The following is a 6,871-nucleotide window of genomic DNA, read 5'->3' on the forward strand; positions in this document are numbered from 1 at the left end:
CCCATGCACTCAGTGGGATATGTTAACATTACCTGTTTGAATATTTATCTTTCTCAATACATCATAAGCTCTTTGACAACAAGTGCAGGACCATATTTAATTTGCATTCTTAGTACCTGACAAATAGTAGGTGCTTAATAAGTGAGGTAATATATACAAAGCATATAGCTCAATACCTGACATAGTAAGTGATACATTCATATTGTTATTGTTATTGTTAATTAGTTGAATGAAATCAAAGATTACTGCTCACATATCCATAAGCAAAAATTTGTTTGCTTTCTTCCTGGCAAAAACTAAAGAGAGTCAGGCTCAATGAAAAGAAAAGAAAACAGAAAACACACATAGAAAACAATGAAGAGTCTAAAGACACTAAAGATAAGCAATTAAGCCAAATCAAATGAAATTAATTAGAAAATTAAAGCCAGGGGAATTTGACAAATTTTCCTAGCAGACTAGATAGTCTTTACTAGGAAAATTGCTTTGAGGAAAATGATAAATATTACCTGAGGCACTAAACACTACAACAGACTGAGGGTGAGGTGGCAAGGCTGCCCAGCACCAGCTCTGCCCCTTGTGGCTGCACTGGCCTCTCCCCTGCTTGCCTGCCTTCCTGCAGCTGCCAAGTGTGCAGGAGATGCCTGGTAGGCATCTTAGAACTTTATAAACAGAAAAGACCTGCTTTTAGGAGATAATGCTGACACTATGAAATCTTGGAGTGATAACCAGTCAGATCTCTGTAGCAGGGACCAAGAAGAGGAAGAAGAGATTATTTGGGGTAAAAATGAAGATGATCTTAAGAGATGATGGATTTAAGTGATCTGCCCACCTCACCTTTTGCTTGCAGTGTCCATGAAGCAGTGTTTGAGGAGCAAGAACAAGAGATTTGAAGCTCTTTTCAGCATCTATGATGACCCGGTTACATTATAGATGTTTAAAAGCTTTAGAAGAGTCAGAATAAATTTCAGCAAGCCTGAAGCAGCAGCAAGAGTGTGAATAGAAAGCCATGAAACAGACTTCAACGGTAAGAAGCAGAAGCTGTATTTGCAGAGGTATAGATGTAAAATGCCAGACAGATCGTATCTCCCCTCCAGTATCTCCTCAGTGGGGTGGAAGCAAGGTGAAGATGCAATGCTTGTTATAAATTATGATTTACTCTGTGCTGTTTCCAAATTCGCACGAGGAGAGAAATATGAGAGGAAGTGAGTTGAAACCCAGTGTGGTGGTTCACGTTAGTGAAAGTTAAACTGTTATCGGAGAAAAGTGTGGGTGGTCTTTCCCTGTTGTGAATGGGAGTGGGGGTTTGGAGGTACCATTGGAATAATCATTTCCAGAGCCCCTGGAAGCTTTATTTCTGTGAAATTACATTCCTGTGTTTCCAAAGTCCCATTTCCCTTAGTCCAGTTATAGAAGAAATATAGCTGGGGTTTCAGAAAAGCTAGAAGCATAGTCAGAGTCAAGTGTTTTCTTCTCATGTTGGAGCTGGGTCCAGTTCAGCCGCAGGCTAGTTACAGTGCATTAGTCCATTGTGTGTGGGGTCCACATGGCCATGGATCAAGTGAGCAAATGCAGCGGAGTGTGTTTCAAGCAATAAGAGTACCAAGAGCATAAGAGGAACCAAGAGAGTGAATTCCGTTGTTTAGGGGATTAAACATCCCAAATTTCACCCTTTTGCATTGGCCATGCCCATTCTGGGGTAACCTGTTCCCAAGTGTAATTGACAGCAAGCACCTTCCCTAGTCCCCCCCACCAAATTTACTGGGCATGCATCTACCTTCCTTTTGCTCCTTTCCTGTTTTTAATATGTAAATTAATTACAACAGTATCAAAACTGAAGAATAAGAATAAACAGAAAAACCCCAATAGAAAATTACCCAGACAGAATGCCCTGAACTTCCCACCATAGAACTGAGTAAGCCCCAGACCTTGATTGCCAGGTGCCAGCCACCTGCCATTCTGGTCCTCAGTAGGAGACAGTGCCACTGTTGCTGACGCATTGTTGCTAATGGTGTAGGGAAGGTGAGGAGGAGAGTGCACACAATGTGATGACCAAACCTGCACTGTAGACATGGTAATATGGAGTATAGGTTGATTTTAACTGGTCAAAATTTTAACTGATATTCTCAATAGCACTTTAAAGGATTTTAGCCCCCAACATGTGGCATCTCGACCATTTCTAAACAGTAGCAAGTTAGGAAAATGGCTCCTTCCAGCAATGTTCATTCCCTGATTTTATGTAGCACAGAGTACTCAAAAAACTAACTGTAGTTTCTAAGTGCACTACCATTTTTATGAATTTAAAAGTAGTCTTACAATTTTAATGATCTAGTGTGGGTATTTTTGTGCTGGTATGATACCTTCTAATTAAAACTCTTGATCAAAGGTTAATTGTTATTCAGTATACATGAAATGTTTTTCAAGAAAAGAAACCTGAAATACAGACTAATTCAGAGGAAATCTTTTTTTTTTTTTTTTTTGAGTATTTTTTTCCATAGCTTTGGGGAAGTAATGCCATATCCACTTTTGACTATCAGAATCAAATGGCGCAAATCCGTGGGCATAGCTCTCTTACTTGGAAATAGAGGAAAGTAATGCACACACTACTGTCCTCATGTGTCATCGCCCACCGAAAAAGAATTGCTACTTAGGAAGGGGGACATCTGGCCAGTGAGCTTGACTGATTATGGCTAGGTGGCTACTGCAACCTGCCATTTGTGACCATGCTGTAACCTGTAGCACAGAGAACTGTCTTCAGTCACCAGTTGAGTTTTTCTATGCTAAACATATTTGTGTGTGTCATCGGCAGACCTTATATTAGAAAAGGCAATAATATGATTTTATGAAGACCATTTTAAAATTCTCCATTTAAATATTTTCAGCTTTCTTTGAGAGAAAAAGTCACACGTATTCCATTTCTGTGAATTAGGGGAAAATGAGGGAAATCATTTAGGTAGTCAGGCTTTTTTGGTGAAAATTTTCACCCTGGTTTATAATAGGCATTTTTCCCTAAAACGGAATTGTTCCTCACTTATGTTTCAATGTGTATAACTGAACCTCCTAAAGCAGAAGCAAACATCTTTTTAACATTTGGGGTCTATTCAGGCATTGAAGTCCTTTTGATAGGAGAGGCTCATAACTAAGAATGCTTTGGTTTTGGTCTGGTGGCTCTGCTGATTCTCCGTTCACACTGCTGTTTTCTTCGTATGGCAAAAGTCTGGAGCGCCTGGTGTATGTGTGAAGGGGTTACACATATGAGTTTGGACTAATAAACAAAGAAAGAAAAATGCAGAGATTCATGTCATGGTGTCTGTACATTTTTTGGTAACATGTTTTTGTGGTTTAGATGTTCTTATTATGGTAGATTGTATTTGTAGTGCAGAGGATCTTGCCAAGTGTCCTTCCAAGGACTATGCCAACTGTAGTGGCCACTCAGGGCTAGGGAGGTTCACTCTAGATCTGGGGAAAGTCCAAAGAAGGGAGTGGAGCCAAAGGAGGATGAGACATTTACTTTATTCAGCTGACGGCCAGGCTGACATACAGAGAAACAAACCATCTTCCAGGTGGCGGCCAGCCAGGCATACACACACGGGGAGCACACTACACTCCAGGGGACAAACCCACCCGGAGGGAACAAACCACACCCCTGGGGAACAATTCGCAAACCTGCAAGCCCACAAACCTGCAAACCCATGACAACAAACCACACCTCTGAAGGTCCTGGGCCAGTCTTATAGGAACCAGGACATAGTGGGTCTCAGCCAACATGGGTCAGACATTAGCTAACAGGGCATCTGTTATGACTGTGCTATATCATGTTTACATAACTGCAACCTTCTGCTGTGAGAAGGTGGCAAGAAAGCCTAAATGTTTTCATTTTCCCTACAGTATTTCTGGGGACTGAACGCTATATTGCAAAAAAAAAAAAAGACAAGTTTTGTATATTTTCCTTGCCCTGAAATACTCTGAAGTGATAAACTCTTCTATTTGTATATATCTACTACTGCTAAGCCTCAATGGAAATTTAGTTAATAAGCAGTTTATTAAATTTGGATCATTTGGCAATTTAATTGACAGCCATTAAATTCAGCATTTTGCCAGCTTTAATCTTATCCTGTTGCATTAATTTATCATTGCAGAGTGGACCTTGTAAGCCAGGACATCTATATACTTTCAACATTTGGGGATTTTAAAATTTCCTTTTAGGTAATAGTTACTCATTGTAATTCTCTAAGTGATCAGTCTCATGATATTTTATTATTTGGTTTGACTTTCATTCTCTACATTCCAGTTAAATAATATTTTATCCCTAACATAAAGTTAAACTTACTTTAAAGGTCAGGCAGTGCAAATTACTTTTTTTTGAGAGAGCATTGAATAAATTGGGGAAAAAAACTTAAAAAAAAAAATTGACCAGACACACCACTTAATAATGCACATCAGTAGGCAGTTAGGGTACTGGGGCTGAGTTACTGCTTTTTTTCATCTTTAATTTCTCTGATTCATAAAGTATTCATAGAAGGCTGCACAACATTAGTTATATCTTTTCCCATTTGTTGGTCTTCATTTTTCTGAGAGAAAAGTGTGCAATATTAATGCTTATTTAGTTGACATTACCGAGCAAGTGGATTGTGCAAGCCCAGAGTGGCTAATATTTAACAATAACACTGGAAAAGATAAAGACAGGCATTTTACTGCAAATTTTTTAACACAGCCTGATTATTTTGATTAGGTCTATATTGGGAAAAAAATTCTTGGAGCAGATTTCTCCTGGGTGTTTGTTGATTTATTCTTTGACTAAAATCAGTCAGAATACTTTTTCTTAAAATAACAACGATGCAGACACACAAGTTGTACTTCTTTTCTCTTGCTCCCTCACCACCTCATCTTCCTCCTGCCTTTTCTTCTGCCCCTTTCTTTCATCTAATATTTCCTAGAAACAAAGCCAGACACTAGGATAAAAGAACTGATATTATTATTCTCTTGTAGTTGTTTTCTTTAGCTTTTTAAATATAATCATATTTTTTCTAACTCTTTGTTGATCAGAATTTTGCTGAAAAACCATCTTTCAGAAATATTCTAAAAGATTGTTTTACATTATTTCCAGGTTTCACTTTAGCTGGAATTTGGATGCTTTATCTTGTTTTGACATATTAAAATGTAATACTACATTAAAAAATTCCTGGTTATAGGGTTTTGAGACACTTGAACATGACCTTAGGATGTTAGAAGTAAATGGGAACAGGGAGCTCCCAGCACAGCCTTTTCATTCTAGTAATGAGGAAACCTAGTCTCCAGATGTACAGTAGGGTCACAAAGCTAGTGAGTCAAAGCCAAGACAGAACCCAGATGTCCTCATTCTTTGTCTAAAACTTTCCCCATCATAACCAGGATTAAGTGAGTAGTAGCAATTGATTTGTGTCTTTTTTCTCCAATCTAAATTTCAGCAATATAACTATAATAAAAATAAGAAGAGCTAATATCTAATGAGTACTTCTTTTATGTCCTGCATTATTCTACACTTTTTCAAAATCATTACCCCCACCTTACAGGAAATTGAAGCACAAAAAGACTATGTTACTTTCCTAGGGTAACCTACATTAGATAACATACGACAGAGACAGGATTGGACTCAAGGCCTGGGAGCCCATTACGCCCAATATCCTCTCAGAAAAGTAGACTTCTTCCAGGGCTGGGAAAGCAATGGAAATACCTATTTCCCTGTCTGATTTTAATAACCTCTATTCCACATAATCATTAATAATGAATTTCCAATCTCCCTCAGAATGTTCTGAATATAATCACACTGATTTTGCAATATTGTGAAAATATGGACTTTGCGAATTTTGCATCTTTGTAAACTACCTAGAAGTAAAGTATTAAAAAGCTTCCCCAAAACCACTGATAAAAGTGAAATAATTATAATCAAGAAGATTTACAAAGGAATCAGAAGTGAAAAGAAATTTCTTGAAATCCAAAACTACAAGTCAAATAGAAGAGCTTCTGAGTGAGCAGCATGGAAGTTGAACCAAACACTAAATGCAGTTCTCAGATTTTTTTCAAAACCACATTTAATGAGTATCTTCTATTCTGTTCTAAACACCAGAAATAATTGGCCTAACAATTTATAAAAATGGATTTCTATTAGCAAAAAGGAGCCTTCAAAATGTACATTACATTTATAAAGTTCAAAATTATATGCCGTTTGGGAAAGAACAGATGATGTGAGAGACATTAAAAGTTATGACTAAGGTTTCCTTTGACATTAACTTGGGGCTTATTGGTGAGCATTCTATAAATAGTGTGCCCTGTTAATATAGTCAGAGAAGCAGTTAGCTGGATCCTTTCCTGCAATTAGGCAATCCTGCTCTGAACTGGGGAATCGTTTGGAGCTTGTGCACTCAAGACACACACAGTGGGTTTCCACCCATCCAGTTTATACTAATCTACCCAAACTTCATGTTCCCCTGAGTGATTAGTTTTTAGGTTCATTACAGTCAATAGTTAGACATCATGGAACAAACAGAAATGTCAATAGGTTTATGATTTCTGGCCCCTCCCTAGGCCTTCACCACACTATTGCCTGTGTTCATGGGTTATGCATATATGCATACGAATTCTTTGGTTAATCTCTTCCCGCCTGCCCCCTCTGAGATTTGTCAGCCTGTTTCATGCTTCCATGTCTCTGGATCTATTTTGTCTGTTTAATTTTGTTCATTAGATTCCACATATTAGTGAGATCATGTGATATTTCTCTTTTTGAGAATGGCTAATTTCACTTAGAATAAGAATCTCCAAGTCCCTCCATGTTGTCTCAAGTAAGAGAGTCTTCTGTTTTACACCTGAATAGTATTCCATTGTGTAAATGTACCAC

At 38.0% G+C, this 6,871-nt stretch overlaps 1 pseudogene; it reads left to right on the forward strand.

Moving 5' to 3' along the window:
- Positions 1-705: 705 nt before the first annotated feature.
- Positions 706-1,246, forward strand: LOC107536987 (calcipressin-3 pseudogene; annotated as a pseudogene).
- Positions 1,247-6,871: the final 5,625 nt, after the last annotated feature.

The sequence above is a fragment of the Miniopterus natalensis genome, chromosome 2, assembly GCF_054644295.1.
Source record: "Miniopterus natalensis isolate mMinNat1 chromosome 2, mMinNat1.hap1, whole genome shotgun sequence".
In the NCBI taxonomy this organism is placed as follows: Eukaryota; Metazoa; Chordata; class Mammalia; order Chiroptera; family Miniopteridae; genus Miniopterus; species Miniopterus natalensis.